We start from the raw sequence: 19,524 nt of genomic DNA on the forward strand, positions 1-19,524 counted from the left end.
TTTGTGTTTGGTTCGCCTGCTTGGGGGTCGTGACTAGTCTCGGTAACATGTTGTGTTCTTTACCTACATCTGGGTTCTTGTTCTCCATTTTATTGGTATTTATGTTTGCATTAAGTTCACGAGCTAGTTTTTGCTCGGAATTCCTCGGATTACAAGAGTTTTCATTGTGGCTTTTGACTCCATTGACAGTGTGTACATTGTTAAGTCTTGGGTCGTGGTTAGAGTGTGTGACATTGATAATGGAACTGGTGAACTATTTTCTCTATCACGTTTTTCAGTTGCTGTCCTTCTTGCTTCTTGTCTAGTGTTGTTATCAATAGAACAAACAACTGAAATGCAAGTAAACATGGGACTCTTTCGAAACGAATATTACTTCTTGTCAATATAACGAGGGACTCTTTTAAAACAAATAGTAAAGGAATAGAATTTTGTCAATCTGGCTGGGGGACTTTAAACAGGGAGTAGACCAGCTTAACCTGGCTGGGGACCTTTAGAGGTTACTTCTTGTCAATATAACGAGGGACTCTTTTAAAACGAATAGTAAAGGAATAGAATTTTGTAAATCTGGCTGGGGGACTTTAAACAGGGAGTAGACCAGCTTAACCTGGCTGGGGACCTTTAGAGGATATCAGCCTGAAATTTCTCTTGCAAAAGAAACTGATAGAGAGGCTGAAAAACGCCGACCCGTCTGAAAACGGAAAAAGGCGAGGAAGAAGAAGTATACATTTGTCAATGTAATATTATTAATTGGAACATCAATTAGTGAGTTTCTTATGTTGTTATTATGTAAACCTGATGACAGTCTTTGAGGAGGTCAGCTGGAGCTTTCTCAACTTTTACCTCGTGGTTCGAAATATGACGGAATCTCGTATATCAAGCCCGAGGGGCAATCTTAAGGAATAACTTAATGACAAGACATTAGTAAAACGTCATAAGAAGATGCAACGGAGCAAATTACCTACATAATGGCATTAGGTTTGCTCGTAAGTCATAGCATTTGTCTGGTTGGTTCCTTGATGATTGTCAGTTTAGATTGCAGATTGGAATCAATCAGCGGAGTTCCAGATGCTCCACAGGCCTACAGGCTACAGGGCATTATTCGTGGGGAACTTATTTAACCTCATAGTGATGAATTATCCCAGGAATCTTCGGAGTGTCTGAGATTCTAGGATAAGTTGTCCCATAAAGGCGGCATGGTTATCTCAGATGGAATGATGATATCCTCCTTGATGATTGTCAGTTTAGATTGCAGATTGCAATCAATCAGCGGAGTTCCAGATGCTCCACAGGCCTACAGGGCATTATTCGTGGGGAACTTATTTAAGCTCACAGTGATGAATTGTCCCAGGAATCTTCGGACTGTCTGGGATTCTAGGATAAGTTGTCCCATAAAGGCGGCATGGTTATCTCAGATGGAATGATGATATCCTTTCTTTTCGATGTGTCAATTCTTTTGTAGATGTTGCTTCGGATTCTACCAAGCGTAAGGCCTGCCGCAGTGCCGCATATTGGAAGCGTAGTCGCGAGACTTTCCAGTAGAGCGTAGTCTCCGGAAAACCCAAACCTATGGAAATCTATCAATCATTTTTATAGATTTGGTTTTTCAGGTGACTACGCACTACTGTAAGTCCCACGACTAATCTCCCTATGTGTGACGGAAGCATTATTTTTTGGAAGGATTTCACAAGATATTTCTTGTAAAACAATATGTTGAACGTTAAACCCGATGGCTGATGCAGACAGAGATTAGACGTAGGTGTTAAATAACAGCGATAATGGTCCATATGTAGGGAATAGGGATGTTTAAAAGACTCAAGAATATGAACGCCAGTGCACTAGACCTAGTTCCAGCTAGAATTAAGATACATAGTTACATAGTACCATATTTATGTATACTATTGAAAAATCTAGGGATAGGTACAATGTAAAAAGAATTGACACATCGAAAAGAAAGGATATCATCATTCCATCTGAGATAACCATGCCGCCTTTATGGGACAACTTATCCTAGAATCTCAGACACTCATTTTTTTGGAAGGTGTCAAGTAATGTGCTTTTCGCTAGACACAAATCCAAGACATTAAAACTAGTCACGAGTCACAGTGACGTTAATCACGCCAATTTGACGGATCTGATCCATTAGTCAATGTTTAATCATATAGTCATATCCGAAATATTTGTACATAGACAGTTAACATTACATCCTTCGACATATTATCTATACTGTCAAATACTTCCCTCTTTCGGGAGGTAATGAATTCACTCCCGTTGACCTTTTTCTACCCGAGTTTACTCCTCGGGAGTGAGGTCGGTGACGGCCCCCTCTTTCATATCTCCATTTTCATCTACATACTTCGATGCAATCTCAAAATTTGTGTAAACACATCTCCATTTTCTGAAAAGGAGTGTGAAACCCATCACTCAACTGGATTTCACTTCGCGATCAGACGGCGAAACCCTTAAACATTTCCCGACCAGAAAAATCGGAGATCTGAGCTTCTAGAAACAAAGAATCAAACACTCGGGTATTGAAGAATCCACTCAAGACACTTTAAGCTTCGCGATCAGACGGCGAAACCCTTAAACATTTCCCGACCAGAAAAATCGGAGGTCTGAGCTTCTAGAAACAAAGAATCAAACATTCGGGTATTGAAGAATCCTCTCAAAACACTTCCAACTCATGACACTTTAAAGCTTTAAAACTTGAAACCCTTTAACATTTCGCGATCAGAAAAAACATGTCTGAACGTCCTATACAAATAATCAAACACTCGGGCATTGAAGAATCCACTCAAAAGACAAGAGTCTCCAGACAGAACATCGCAACACTTCCAACTCAAGACACTTTAAAGCGTTAAAACTTGAAACCCTTCAACATTTCGCAATCAGAAAAGACATGTCTGAACGTCCTATACAAATAATCAAACACTCGGGCATTGAAGAATCCACTCAAAAGACAAGAGTCTCCAGACAGAACATCGCGACACTTTAAAGCTTTAAAACTTAAAACCCTTCAACATTTCACGATCAGAAAAGTCATGTCTGAACGTCCTGTACAAATAATCAAACACTCGGGCATTGAAGAATCCACTCAAAAGACAAGAGTCTCCAGACAGAACATCGCCATGTAAACAAAAGTGACACAGAGGTGAACGCTGGTGACTCTCCAAGTAGCCGATGATGACCATCCAATCACCTTCCGAGTGTCAAAACGTGCTTTACCACCGAGGTGCATAATGAAGTGAGAATTCTAACAAATCAGCAATCAAATGCACAAGTTACGAAGATGACTTGACCACGATCAAGCTGGTCATGAGGATCATAGACACTCTGAGATTATTCTAAGAATTCTAAGATTATGATCAAAAGTGACACAGAGGTGAACGCTGGTGACTCTCCAAGTAGCCGATGATGACCATCCAATCACCTTCCGAGTGTCAAAACGTGCTTTACCACCGAGGTGCATAATGAAGTGAGAATTCTAACAAATCAGCAATCAAATGCATAAATTACGAAGATGACTTGACCACGATCAAGCTGGTCATGAGGATCATAGACACTCTGAGATTATTCTAAGAATTCTAAGATTATGATGATGATGACTTGACTAGAATGGTCGACAGTGAAGACAAGATTCTGATAACAATGAAGGTGCCAGTACACTGAAGGCTTTTTCGCTAGACTTGATCTCGCGAGAACACTCTTACGAAGCCTACCAAGTTTGTAGAGTAGTGTACACAGACACAGGTGATAGAGCGCTCTACCGAGAGTATAGAGCAGGGGTTTCCAACTTCCATTATGAAGGTGCCAGTACACTGAAGGCTTTTTCGCTAGACTTGATCTCGCGAGAACACTCTTACGGAGCCTACCAAGTTTGTAGAGTAGTGTACACAGACACAGGTGATAGAGCGCTCTACCGAGAGTATAGAGCAGGGGTTTCCAACTTCCATGTGCATGCGGGCCACATACACAGGGGAGAAGGCCAGGGAGTGTGTGGAATTGTGGATGCTCCACATTTTCGGTGTCCACCCTCATAGTAAAAGAGCGAACATAAAGCCCGATGGGACCCACGCAAAAAGCTTCGCAGGCCACAAAAATGGTCTGGCGGGCCGCATGTGGCCCGCGGCCCGCTAGTTGAAAATCCCTGGTATAGAGCGCTCTATGAACAGTGTACACTACTCTAGGAACTTGGTAGACTCGTGAAAAAGCCTACAGTGTATTGGCACTTTGGCAGACTGGCACCTTAAGAATACTATAAGGATTGTAGACAAATTATTACGATGCGCCTATAAACCCAACAGGTTTCTAGCCAGGTACAAAATTCCGTGGAGTCTTGTCACAGCAACATGGACAGTTTCTGCCTCCCGGCACACTTGATCCAGCATAAGGTTCGCTACACAGAGGAGTCAGGCATCCAGAGCTCTCGTACATCTGTCTGAGCAGCGTGCCCAAGATATGATCTACATGGTAGAGATTAGCGAGACATGTTCTAACTCAGTACACTTCTAACGCCGCTGGTCATGTGATGTACTAGTACTAGCAGAAATAGCTTTAGGACCATGATGAGTTTTGCAAAACAATGCGTTCCAAAACAAAGAAACCGGAGATGCTGCAGTAATGACAATGTAGAAACGAGTGAAATTTTGCCATTGGGAAAACTATTTTCAACAATACTAGGACCATGATGAGTTTTGCAAAACAATGCGCTCCAAAACAAAGAAACCGGAGATGCTGCAGTAATGACAATGTAGAAACGCCTCTATTTCTTCCTTAATTTTCTCCTCCTCTTCGGATTTAATCATTCAGTAAATGAGTAAATAATATGCGTGCAGCGCTCATCATCTAGTTCAGCTGATTAGCTCACTGATATACTGATCAGTGGTGAAATGGTCTGATCAATGGTCTGAAATCTGAATGTCTGATTTTAATTGGACTTCCTCAGGAGGAGATTGATTGGTGACTTGAATCTCGTGATCTGACTGTCTCGTGCTGTCTCTCCCGTGTGCTTGATGTCTAACATGATGGATTTATCAACTTAAGAGCTACTTAGCAGATTTGTCGTTATGGGAAGAAAAGTGCCTATCAACCAATTATAATAAATAAATACGATTTATCAACTTAAGAGCTACTTAGCAGATTTGTCGTTATGGGAAGAAAAGTGCCTATCAACCAATTATAATAAATAAATACTTAGACAGATAGGTATTGCAACTCAAGAAACGATAGACAGCCTGTAGAGAAGTAAATTAATTGGAAAAAATGGACGGAATCCAAAATGGACAAAAAGCAAACAGGAACCAAAAAATTGGCTAATTCCCAAATGCATGGAAAAGGTTTTGAACAGATTTTTTCCTTGTCTAAATTTGGCTTATCTGAGAAATAGCCGGGCCCACAATCAGAATTTAATTAATTAATTAAAGAGGTAAAAATAAACTCGATTTAAAGTTCTCTTGATGGCTTATATTATGGCAGATTGGCAGGTACAACAAACACTAACACCAACAGGCAGGTACATCTTATAATTATTAGGTAAGGGAATACTTAGACAGATAGGTATTGCAACTCAGGAAACGATAGACAGCCTGTAGAGAAGTAAATTAATTGGAAAAAATGGACGGAATCCAAAATGGACAAAAAGCAAACAGGAACCAAAAAGGTAAACAAATAGAGTTAAACGCGAGAAGATACAGATTTAAAAGGTAATTATGTTTAATCTAATTATAGTTAAGACAAGAAAGGTTTTATTGAACTGTCGGAAATTCAATTGGGATACTGGGCATCTGAAAATGCAGTAGATTTAATCTAATTATAGTTAAGACAAGAAAGGTTTTATTGAACTGTCGGAAATTCAATTGGGATACTGGGCATCTGAAAATGCAGTAGATTTGTAGACTTATTTTCAAAAATGGAAAAGAGAGACAAAGGAAAGTAAGAAAAATAAATAAATAAATAAAAAATAAAGGTGATAAGCAATTTCGTTTCTCAAGGGACGAGATCGCTTATTCTTACCTAGGAAATGAACAGTTTTTGCATTTACTTCTTTGAATACTATTCAATGAATAGGTATAAAAGTGAAGTAAAAATTCACCTGCTATTTCCTATGCAAGAAGTTTTGCATTCTGAAAACTTTCTACCCACTCTAATGGTATAAAAGTGAAGTAAAAATTCACCTGCTATTTCCTATGCAAGAAGTTTTGCATTCTGAAAACTTTCTACCCACTCTAATTGAAATGTACATTGATATAAAGCTCATTAAGGATCGATTGTTAGCCGGATGGATAGACTTTTAAAGAGGTTTATGAGAAAAAAAAAAGACTTAATGGCTTCTTACTTAAAGAGATTATTAGAAAAAAGCTTTAGTAATCTGTAATCCATCATAAGCTTGGAGATTTTTGCAATAGAAAAGACCCATTACGCTTAGAATTTGAAAACTACGTAACCCTTTTGGCCTTTTACTATGTGTAGTGAATTCGTGTTGTGTTGTGTTGTGAAGTTTAGTAAACATTATTGTTTTTAGATGTGATTTTAGTTCAATCTACAACACTTTTCGTGTTGGTCTTGTTTTTGAGTATACGTTAATAGAGTCAGTTACGTTTCTGTGTATGCTCTTTATTGCTCACAGTATGTCTTTAATGCACTAAGTGAATTCGTGTTGTGTTGTGTTGTGAAGTTTAGTAAACATTATTGTTTTTAGATGTGATTTTAGTTCAATTTACAACACTTTTCGTTTTGGTCTTGTTTTTGAGTATACGTTAATAGAGTCAGTTACGTTTCTGTGTATGCTCTTTATTGTTCACAGTATGTCTTTAATGCACTATTTCGCTATCATCTGTTCTGAGTCCTCTTTTTAGTAGGTGTATACTAGACATAAGACAACACAAAATGCTGTTCCCTAATTAGTGATAGCAAAAATAATGTTGGTAATTAATAGAAAACACTGGAATCTGTAGATCTAGATATAGCTCTAGGACCATGATGAGTTTTGCAAAACAATGCGCTCCAAAACAAAGAAACCGGAGATGCTGCAGTAATGACAATGTAGAAACGAGTGAAATTTTGCCATTGGGAAAACTATTTTCAACAATAGACACCCGTTTAATAAGAACACGGGTTTTCCAAACAAACGTTGATGAATGTGGGCCACTAATGCCACTATCTATGTAGATTCTAGAGGGCTCATTATTCAAAGATACGTATTAGGATAAATAGGAACTTAGGAAGTCATAGTTTCAGTATAGGCAAAATTGTTTTCAGATAACGAGAATTTAACATCCCATTGAAGGGTATTCGTTTAATATTAATGCTTTATTTAGAATTTTAGACTGTCTGGGCACTCGTTTAAAAGACATTTTATTTTAATGATCAGATATTCAGATTTGTGATTAATTATGTACTTTGGAATCCACTTTTATGTGACAAAAAAACTTCAAAAACTTTATTATAAATTTATTTATCAACATTTACCATCTCCAGATCTTCACAAAAGCGGTCAAAAACTTTATTCCGGGTGCAAATTAGGAAGCTGAAACACTTAATTTTTTAGGAGAAATAAAAATTTAATTACTGCACTATAAAATTAAAATGCATAAAATTCCGGGCTAATGGATGAAATAACGATAACGAGCACAAAAATCACAGGAAATAAAATACGAACTATTTTGAATCAAAAACGTAACGGCGCGGAAACACTGAAAACGGACACTGAAAACAAAGGGACCGAGGGAAATGGAATAACCGAAAACGCTGAGTACAGAACTGCGCAAGCACACAAAACCGTCAAGTCATCACCCGAGATAAGACGATGCCAAAGGTTCACAGACACGAGAAAAACCTCTACAAAAACCTCACCAGCGACCACATATGGCAATTACTGACCACAGCAGCTGAGCCATAGACGTAAGACGTAGGCACTGTACTGACTACAACTAGTCAGTTTAGACAAGAGGCAGTGACATTGAGATTATTAATTTCCACAATGTCAGGCGTGGTGTCAGTAAAATCACCCTGGGGCTAGAATCGTTTAGTAGTTTAGTATGACACAAGTGATGAGGAAGGAATTTGTCGGGTAGGCCAGGGAGTTGTGACAGGGCAAATATCCTGACAGACGGATCAAAACAACTGACGGATAAAGCAGGAATTCTGACGAGTAGATAGAAATTCTGACCGTTAAAGCAGAAATCTTGTCGTATAGAGAAGAAATCCTCACAGATAGACACAAATATCCTGACAGACGGATCAAAACAACTGACGGGTAAAGCAGGAATTCTGACGAGTAGATAGAAATTCTGATGACCGTTAAAGCAGAAATCTTGTCGTATAGAGAAGAAATCCTCACAGATAGACCAGAAATCCTGAAAGGCAGAGCAGAAATCTTGACGGAAGGAGCAGAAATCTTGACAGATAAGGCCAAAAACAGAGTGGAGCGGAGAGCAAATTCGGTTTGAATTCGTCTCTTCCCTCTACGTGCTTGATGCTCTACAGCTTCTACATTTCTACAACTCCGACACACTCTGTTTTAACAGAATTCCTGTCGGATGGATCAGGAACACAAATCCTGAGAGGTTGGAAAAAACGGGTAACACATTAGAAAAGATAAAAAAGCATGTAAACATTTCCCGATGAAGAACAGCTTCTACAATTCCGATCCACTCTGTTCTAACAGAATTCCTGTCGGATAGATCAGGAACACAAATCCTGAGAGGTTGGAAAAAAACGGGTAACACATTAGAAAAGATAAAAAAGCATGTAAACATTTCCCGATGAAGATAACCAACCTGGTTTTGCAACTTCTATCTTCGAACGCAAAGATACTATTGGAAACCACTTCCTGCTCCCAACAAGTTTTACAGTAACAGAGACCAGAAATCACAAGTTAAGACAGTATCTTGTACTTATAGGACACATTGATAGATGAAAAATTAGAAAACTTCAAGGAAGGTTTAAAAGATTGAAAGCTAGAGACGAATTTCTTCCTGTAAAATATTAACTTCCCCTAATACCTGTAAAAGCTACACCCTACACCAACTAATGGTTATATGAGGTAGACTTGAACTGTTTGTACTGCCAGAATGAGACTGAAAAGTCCCTTTACTCCCGCAGTCTAATTTTAACAATGTCTTGCGTATCATTTGGTAGGTGCTTTTCTCATATCTGTGATCCTTGGCCCTGAATTTCAGCGATACGCGCCTAGAAAGAGGGGGCAAATGCGTTACACCTTCTGTTCCAGCACCTAGCAACACTTACGGAAACGGTGTCAAGTTTCTGGAAATGGATACTTTTCATGCTCATCATGCTCAGTCTAACAAGTTTTACAGTAAACCGAGACCAGAAATCACAAGTTAAGACAGTATCTTGTACTTATAGGACACATTGATAAATGAAAAATTAGAAAACTTCAAGGAAGGTTTAAAAGATTGAAAGCTAGAGACGAATTTCTTCCTGTAAAATATTAACTTCCCCTAATACCTGTAAAAGCTACACCCTACACCAACTAATGGTTATATGAGGTAGACTTGCACTGTTTGAACTGCCAGAATGAGACTGAAAAGTCCCTTTACTCCCGCAGTCTAATTTAAACAATGTCTTGCGTATTATTTGGTAGGTGCTTTTCTCATATCTGTGATCCTTGGCCCTGAATTTCAGCGATACGCGCCTAGAAAGAGGGGGCATATGCGTTGCACCTTCTGTTCCAGCACCTAGCAACACTTACGGAAACGGTGTCAAGTTTCTGGAAATGGATACTTTTCATGCTCATCATGCTCAGTCATGTGTTGATCTAGAATAGTATACTTTGTATCAAGATCTACTTCTTGGCACCTAATATTATGAATAGGGGTAGAATAGCTGCTTTTCGGCCTCTAATTTACTGAAGAGGGGTAGGTTCTTTTGTGAAGTGGGGAGTCCCAGAGTCCCTATTTCAGAAAACCTTAAGGCTAAATGGGAAGTGTGATATATTCCTCCCAAATAGTCAGGACCAAAGTGTCTAATAGTCAAGATCTACTTCTTGGCAACTAATTATGAATAGGGGTAGAATAGCTGCTTTTCGGTCTCTAATTTACTGAAGAGGGGTAGGTTCTTTTGTGAAGTGGGGAATCCCAGAGTCCCTATTTCAGAAAACCTTAAGGCTAAATGGGAAGTGTGATATATTCCTCCCAAATAGTCAGGACCAAAGTGTCTAATATGGTTCTTTTGTGAAGTGGGGAGTCCCTATTTCAGAAAACCTTAAGGCTAAATGGGAAGTGTGATATATTCCTCCCAAATAGTCAGGACCAAAGTGTCTAATATCCTCAATTTATTTTATAATTTTGAGTGTTTCTGACGGGTGTAGCAAGAGACTGCGCAAGTGTAATCTGATATGTACATTGTACAATAAAATTGTACGTATGAGTGATGGGCTAAGCAGTGTCAGGCAAACAAGAGACTGATGTGACTTCTTGCAGGAAGAATTAGCATGACTGTGCCACTGAAACCTGCCATACAGCTCGTTGCAGTCCTCTTGTTTGCGAATCTAGAAAACAATCCAGGATTCCGCCCTGTCTGATTTTTTTATAGCTTTGGCATTATAATGCGCGACTCAAGTCTGATCCGCGACTGCGCGAGTGTAATGGCAGACTGGCACCTTAAGAATACTATAAGGATTATAGCATTATAGACAGATTATTATGATGCGCCTATAAACCCAACAGGTTTCTAGCCAGGTACAAAATTCCGTGGAGTCTTTTCACAGCAACATGGACAGTTTCTGCCACCCGGCACGCTTGATCCAGCATAAGGTTGATAGAGTCAGGCTAAGAGCCGCTGGTACATTTGTCTGAGCAGCGTGCCCAAGATATGATCTGCATGGTAGAGATTAGCGAGACATGTTCTAACTCAGTACACTTCTAACGCCGCTGGTCATGTGATGTACTAGCAGAACTAGCTTTAGGACCATGATGAGTTTTGCAAAACAATGCACTCCAAAACAAAGAAACCGGAGATGCTGCAGTCATGACAATGTAGAAACGAGTGAAATTTTGCCATTGGGAAAACTATTTTCAACAATAGACACCCGTTTAATAAGAACACGGGTTTTCCAAACATTAACGCATCATAATTTGCATTAAAAATTACCTAAGTATTACTCGAACTACGATATAATGCAACCTCCGTGGCCAAGAGGGCATCATAGCTTGCACAGAACTGTAACTGCTAAGGTCTTATCGTCCCGAAAGCGAACAGAGAAGGAAGGATAGGAGAAGGCCCGCCGTTCCGAGAACGAACCTTATCTGTCCAGGAGGAAAATCCGCCCCGGGCGGGAATTGAACTCGCGGCCTAGTGCTTACAAGGCAGACGGGCTACCAACCAAGCTAACTAGGCTGACTAAGCTATAGCAGCAGTTGCTAAAGTCCTCAAGATAGCTATAGCAACTGTAGCAACAGATGGCTACAGTGATCAAGATGCTGTAATCACTCTGCAAACCGATATCACTGGGAATAATCTGATTTCTGATAGTAGTCAGCCAATGTGTGGAGCTCTTGAGATAAATCAAGCTGGTAAAAGTTAACCCATTTGTGTTCTGTGAGAGTACAGAGTCGGTGAGAATTCGGAATCAACCCTAGATGCACTGATAATTACGGGACCCAATGAATTATATGGTCTGGGGGACCCAATAATATTACGGGTATCAACAGATGGCTACAGTGATCAAGATGCTGTAATCACTCCGCAAACCGATATCACTGGGAATAATCTGATTTCTGATAGTAGTTAGCCAATGTGTGGAGCTCTTGAGATAAATCACGCTGGTAAAAGTTAACCCATTTGTGTTCTGTGAGAGTACAGAGTAGGTGAGAATTCGGAATCAACCCTAGATGCACTGATAATTACGGGACCCAATGAATTATATGGTCTGGGGGACCCAATAATATTACGGGACCCAATGACATGAAAAAAAGGTCAACGGGATCCAGTGAGTTTCTTTCCCTTGTCACCGAATGGAGGGTTAAAGTTCCGCCCGTGTTCGATCCCCGGCCCGAGGTGGATTTTATCCTAAACAGATAAGGTTCGTTCTCGGAACGGCTGGCCTTCTCCTATCCTTCCTTCTCTCTTCGCCTTCGGGACGATAAGACCTAAGCAGTTACAAATAATAATAATCATGGTTTTATATTTATTTCTCGCACAAGATTGGGTTAACGGAGTGTTGTAGCGTCCCAAACACCTTCAAGGTGTTTGGGACGCTAAATACAGAAAGTGGTTGAACTTTGACCACCTCTTTCCGCACCATATAATGGCAATGGTGATTCATCCGCGACTTGTTCGCGGTATCCGCGGTTTGTTCGCGGTATCCGCGACTTGTTCGCGGTATCCGCGACTTGTTCGCGGTATTCGCGGCTTGTTCGCGGTATTCGCGGCTTGTTCGCGGTATTCGCGATTTGTTCGCGGTATTCTTGGTTTTTTCACGGTTTCTTCGGACCTATTTTTGTCAGAGCTCATTCTCTCTTCTGCTTTCAGATTGGACCGCGAACAAATTACGGACACCGCGAACGAACTGCGAATACTGCGAACAAGTCGCGGATACCACGAACAAATCGCGAATACCACGAACAAGTCGCGACTACCGCGAAAAAATCATGAATACCGCGAACGAGTCGCGAGTACCGCGAACAAATCGCGAATACCGCGAACAAGTCGCGAATACCGCGAACAAGTCGCGGATACCGCGAACAAACCGCGGATACCGCAAACAAATCGAAACAACTGTAAAAGACAAGGTATCAATGTAATTTTTATCTTAATAACCACAGAAGAATCTCCAAACCCATGTTTAAGATGTAGGAGAAACCTAACCTCAACCCCCTACATTTCCCCTAATCCCCTACTCTAGTTTTGGTAGTAGGGGGTCAAGGGGAGGTTTCTTCGGACCTAGATTTTTGTCAGAGCTCATTCTCTCTTCTGCTTTCAGACTGGAAGGTCTCTCATTCTCTGCTCTCTCTCTCTCTCTGTGATATCTCCCTATTTCAATCTGGTTTTTCGGAAAACAAGAGTTTCCAGTAGAGTATTTAAGATTACCAAGGTGTTAGATTGGAAGGTTCTCTCATTCTCTGCTCTCTCTCTCTGTGATATCTCCCTATTTCAATCTGGTTTTTCGGAAAACAATATTTGAGTAGTGATATCTCCCTATTTCAATCTGGTTTTTCGGAAAACAAGAGTTTCCAGTAGAGTATTTAAGATTACCAAGGTGTCTGGTGATTCATTTTAATTTGTTTTACTAAACACTTCCTGATTACCAGGATCAGCTGGTCCTCAGAGACCAGACAGTAGGACGCGATGACCGGGTAAGATAAAGATTTTTTTTAAATATCATATATTATTCATTCACATTACCTATAAATATATATATTTTTTTTTTGGGGGGGGTTTTACCCTGTTACATTAATTTACTTTTTTTCACTCTCCAGAAGCCTTCAAGGTGTTTGGGACGCTAAATACAGAAAGTGGTTGAACTTTGACCACCTCTTTCCGCACCATATAATGGCAATGGTGATTCATTTTAATTTGTTTTACTAAACACTTCCTGATTACCAGGATCAGCTGGTCCTCAGAGACCAGACAGTAGGACGCGATGACCGGGTAAGATAAAGATTTTTTTTAAATATCATATATTATTCATTCACATTACCTATAAATATATATATTTTTTTTTTGGGGGGGGGGGTAGGGACCTACTGTTTTTTTTTTTTTTTTTTTTTGGGGGCCATTTTTTATTTTTTCTTTGATGCATCTTTTCTCTATTTCTTCCTTAATTTTCTCCTCCTCTTCGGATTTAATCATTCAGTAAATAATATGCGTGCAGCGCTCATCATCTAGTTCAGCTGATTAGCTCACTGATATACTGATCAGTGGTGAAATGGTCTGATCAATGGTCTGAAATCTGAATGTCTGATTTTAATTGGACTTCCTCAGGAGGAGATTGATTGGTGACTTGAATCTCGTGATCTGACTGTCTCGTGCTGTCTCTCCCGTGTGCTTGATGGATTTATCAACTTAAGAGCTACTTAGCAGATTTGTCGTTATGGGAAGAAAAGTGCCTATCAACCAATTATAATAAATAAATACTTAGACAGATAGGTATTGCAACTCAAGAAACGATAGACAGCCTGTAGAGAAGTAAATTAATTGGAAAAAATGGACGGAATCCAAAATGGACAAAAAGCAAACAGGAACCAAAAAGGTAAACAAATAGAGTTAAACGCGAGAAGATACAGATTTAAAAGGTAATTAAATCTAATTATAGTTAAGACAAGAAAGGTTTTATTGAACTGTCGGAAATTCAATTGGGATACTGGGCATCTGAAAATGCAGTAGATTTGTAGACTTATTTTCAAAAATGGAAAAGAGAGACAAAGGAAAGTAAGAAGAAAAAAAAAAATAAAGGTAATAAGCAATTTCGTTTCTCAAGGGACGAGATCGCTTATTCTTACCTAGGAAATGAACAGTTTTTGCATTTACTTCTTTGAATAGGTATAAAAGTGAAGTAAAAATTCACCTGCTATTTCCTATGCAAGAAGTTTTGCATTCTGAAAACTTTCTACCCACTCTAATTGAAATGTACATTGATATAAAGCTCATTAAGGATCGATTGTTAGCCGGATGGATAGACTTTTAAAGAGGTTTATGAGAAAAAAAAAAGACTTAATGGCTTCTTACTTAAAGAGATTATTAGAAAAAAGCTTTAGTAATCTGTAATCCATCATAAGCTTGGAGATTTTTGCAATAGAAAAGACCCATTACGCTTAGAATTTGAAAACTATACGTAACCCTTTTGGCCTTTTACTATGTGTAGTGAATTCGTGTTGTGTTGTGAAGTTTAGTAAACATTATTGTTTTTAGATGTGATTTTAGTTCAAATTACAACACTTTTCGTTTTGGTCTTGTTTTTGAGTATACGTTAATAGAGTCAGTTACGTTTCTGTGTATGCTCTTTATTGTTCACAGTTGTGAATTCGTGTTGTGTTGTGAAGTTTAGTAAACATTATTGTTTTTAGATGTGATTTTAGTTCAATTTACATCACTTTTCGTTTTGGTCTTGTTTTTGAGTATACGTTAATAGAGTCAGTTACGTTTCTGTGTATGCTCTTTATTGCTCACAGTATGTCTTTAATGCACTATTTCGCTATCATCTGTTCTGAGTCCTCTTTTTAGTAGGTGTGTACTAGACATATGACAACACAAAATGCTGTTCCCTAATTAGTGATAGCAAAAATAATGTTGGTAATTAATAGAAAACACTGGAATCTGTAGATCTAGATAGAGACAACACAAAATGCTGTTCCCTAATTAGTGATAGCAATAATAATGTTGGTAATTAATAGAAAACACTGGAATCTGTAGATCTAGATATTATTCTTCATACTCGTACTTCTCAAGATCTCATGTCGAAGACAACACAAAATGCTGTTCCCTAATTAGTGACAGCAAAAATAATGTTGGAAATTAATAGAAAACACTGGAATCTGTAGATCTAGATATTATTCTTCATACTCGTACTTCTCAAGATCTCATGTCGATTATTGTAGATAGTTTGGCATAAATGTTTTATTAGAAAGCCATGCAATCTAGAACAAAGAAGAAACAAAAACTAATATAAAGAGCTAAACTAAATGAAGTGCGAACAAGAAACGTGTGTATGGAAATTACATATTGATGAGAATGAAGCCATTTGTACAACAGCTTGCGGGTCTGTTGAGTAGAAATTTATTGTTTCTTGGATGTTTTATTATTTATTTGAGATGAGGTTCCAACAACTTATTTTATTTCGACATTATGTGCCTCTGCCTCCATAGTTAGATTCTTTGCCCCATATTGTCACATACCTACGAATGTTTTGATATGTTCGTCCATTTTTTGATGTTCTTGGAGGTATGTCCTTCACTGCCTTCCTCAATCATTTTTCTCTTGACTTTTCCTTAAGTTACCAAAAGCGAATTGAACAAATGTTAGTAATGAGCTCCTATGTTGCGTTTTTGCAATGGAATAATTTCGAATGTATGATTTAACAATATCGCGGGAACGGTATAAGCTAGAGACTCGAAATTTGGTATGTAGTTCACAAATGTGACAAAGATGCAACACAAAACGTTTGGTTGAGATGGTTGCTGCGCTTGGCGGTATTTTGACCGCTTTTGGACAGATTTCGACCGATTTTTGTCGGTTTTCAGCTATGGCGACAAAACGGTTAGAGATATTAGGGAGATTTCGCATCCTTCCCATAATAATCCCTATATGTGTGGACACAGCTGTAGAAGGAACTGTAACAAAGGAGAACTTATCGTCTCGAAATCGAAGAGAGGAGGGCAGGATAGAAAAAATCCAGACGTTCCGAGAACAGACCCCTCGTCACTAATCAAGAGTTGATATGTACACCAATCGATTCCTCGTGAAAAATTATATATGGAAGACACCTTGGTAATCTTAAATACTCTACTAGAAACTCTTGTTTTCCGAAAAACCAGATTGAAATAGGGAGATATCACAGAGAGGGAGCAGAGAATGAACAAGAAACGTGTGTATGAAAATTACATATGGATGAGAATGAAGTCATTTGTACAACAGCTTGCGGGTCTGTTGAAAAGAAATTTATTGTTTCTTGGATGTTTTATTATTTATTTGAGATGAGGTTCCAACAACTTATTTCGACATTATGTCCCTCTGCCAGCTGCCTCCATAGTTAGATTCTTTGCCCCATATTGTCACATACCTACATATGAGTGTTTTGATATGTTCGTCCATTTTTTGATGTTCTTGGAGGTATGTCCTTCACTGCCTTCCTCAATCATTTTTCTCTTGACTTTTCCTTATGAAGAACATAGAGACACAAGACACTACCAGACAAGAAAGAAATAATTGGTTATGTCACACACCTTGGTTCTACACTACTACCTATACTAGGAATAGAAATTGTCAGGTGTAAAGGGAGTGGCCGATTAGAAATACTCGATAAACACATTGGAGACAAGTTTAGAAAATAAGGCCAGCCACTCACTATATCAGGTATGATCAGGTTCACCACTTTTCCTTCCATGATCTTGTAGCATTTTGGGGCAGCCTTTACAGACTTTGGTGTTGGGATTTGTAGGTTCGATTTTTTTTTCTTTTTTTTTCTATATTTGCTCATCTACTCGTAGGAAACTGAGCCAATTTGGCCTTCAAAGTTTCCAGTGTACAACTGGCCCCAATTCCTCTCAGGAAGTCGAAATTCCTCTCATGTAACAAACACTAACTGGAGAAACATATTGCAGATGTCTATAAGAAGATCTAGGAATATGCTAAAATGTGATCATTGTATGGATGTGTCAGACGACTTCAGGGTCGTTCTTAAGCCGAATTTTTTTTTAATATTTCGAGATTTTTTGGTGCGTGAGCACAGGATGGATTAGTTCTTGTTTGGCCATTTTATGTGCAGCAATTTCCAAAGATCATTGTATGGATGTGTCAGACGACTTCAGGGTCGTTCTTAAGCCGAATTTTTTTTTAATATTTCGAGATTTTTTGGTGCGTGAGCACAGGATGGATTAGTTCTTGTTTGGCCATTTTATGTGCAGCAATTTCCAAACTTGAAATGAATTTACAGAACTATTTAAAAAATTTGAAATGCTTTGTTTATTTTTCGGTGTAGTTTAACAATATCGCGGGAACGGTATAAGCTAGAGACTTGAAATTTGGTATGTAGTTCACAAATGTGACAAAGATGCAACACAAAACGTTTGGTTGAGATGGAATCATTGTATGGATGTGTCAGACGACTTCAGGGTCGTTCTTAAGCCGATTTTTTTTTTAATATTTCGAGATTTTTTGGTGCGTGAGCACAGGATGGATTAGTTCTTGTTTGGCCATTTTATGTGCAGCAATTTCCAATAATGGATTTCGGAGTTCCAAGTGTCAATTTAGAAATGCAACAAACATATGGCATAATTTCAAAGAAGTTTCAACATGCTACAATTACTACAGCGATCAAAACGGTGCCAAAAAATCCAAAGCTTTTTCTGGCGAAGCCAATCATATACGGTAACAGCCCAAACAGTAACCACAAATTAAACTTCGGTCTCAACGGAACTTAGGTGGTATTGCCATTGAATCAAAAACTCAAAAACTTCAATTTCGGAAACAACAGTTCTGGAAAGTAACGGGAAACTAATTGACGCAGACAGACCCTACCTCAATATTATTCAAAATAGAACACCCAAAATTCTTTGAAGTTGTACTTTAATAGTCCAACATGTACGGATAAAACCCAAAATTCTCTGAAGAAGCACTCTAATAGGATATTATACGTCAATATGTACGGTTATTATACGTTTACCTTGCTCTGATTGTCAGACTCAATTTCGGAAACAACAGTTCTGGAAAGTAACGGGAAACTAATTGACGCAGACAGACCCTACCTCAATATTATTCAAAATAGAACACCCAAAATTCTTTGAAGTTGTACTTTAATAGTCCAACATGTACGGATAAAATCCAAAATTCTCTGAAGAAGTACTCTAATAGGATATTATACGTCAATATGTACGGTTATTATACGTTTACCTTGCTCTGATTGTCAGACATTTTTCAAACTATATTCAAAATCATTTCACTAAAAATTTCTACTTCTAGAAATATTTTCAAACAGCTTTGAAGACATTCTGATTGCAGCATAAAACAATTAGGGAACCATTCAACCTTGTACAGCCCATTTCACCTCAATACCACGAAAACCGTTCTCCCATTTTCATTGAAAACACTACTTACAGAAGCAAGGAAAAATACAGATAAAATCAAGACATCCTTTCAATCGTGGATGAAATATGGGTAAATAATGAATGCATATTCACAAACAGCCTGCAGGCATTTTATTGAAAACACTACTTACAGAAGCAAGGAAAAAATACAGATAAAATCAAGACATCCTTTCAATCGTGGATGAAATATGGGTAAATAATGAATGCATATTCACAAACAGCCTGCAGGCTTGCACATTGAGCATAAAATGATCGATAATAGACCATTAGATGATGTCTGAATTACAGAAATCGTTTATTGAACAGGCTCTACTTGGAATACTTACATGTGCGTCTGAAAAAATAATTGATTGTGCATCACAAGACATGTGATAAAACATCCTGATAATGAATCAATATATCTTCGTGGGCCTACTTGGAATACTTACATGTGCATCTGAAAAAATAATTGATTGTGCATCACAAGACATGTGATAAAACATCCTGATAATGAATCAATATATCTTCGTGGGCCTACTTGGAACATTTACATGCGCATCTGAAAAAATAATTGATTGTGCATCACAAAACATGTGATAAAACATCCTGATAATGAATCAATATATCTTCGTGGGCAGTTAAGTTCATATACTGGATGTCTGAGTCCATTCACAAGCTAATGAGCACCATTCAATAGGATAAGGAAAGTCGTGTGATGTTCATACCAGATTTTTTTTTCTGTTAGGCGCTTTAAGTATGTGTTAAAACATGTCGTTCGCCCAATTTC

At 38.5% G+C, this 19,524-nt stretch overlaps 1 long non-coding RNA gene across 1 annotated transcript; it reads left to right on the top strand.

The window, feature by feature from the left end:
- Positions 1–3,108: 3,108 nt before the first annotated feature.
- LOC113468125 lies at positions 3,109–4,152 on the top strand. The gene is made up of 3 exons (XR_003391976.1): positions 3,109–3,148; positions 3,380–3,651; positions 3,805–4,152. It is a non-coding gene; the product is annotated as an uncharacterized LOC113468125 (long non-coding RNA).
- The last annotated feature ends 15,372 nt before the right edge of the window (positions 4,153–19,524 follow it).

This window comes from Diaphorina citri, unplaced genomic scaffold (assembly GCF_000475195.1).
Source record: "Diaphorina citri unplaced genomic scaffold, Diaci psyllid genome assembly version 1.1 scaffold650, whole genome shotgun sequence".
Taxonomy (NCBI): Eukaryota; Metazoa; Arthropoda; class Insecta; order Hemiptera; family Psyllidae; genus Diaphorina; species Diaphorina citri.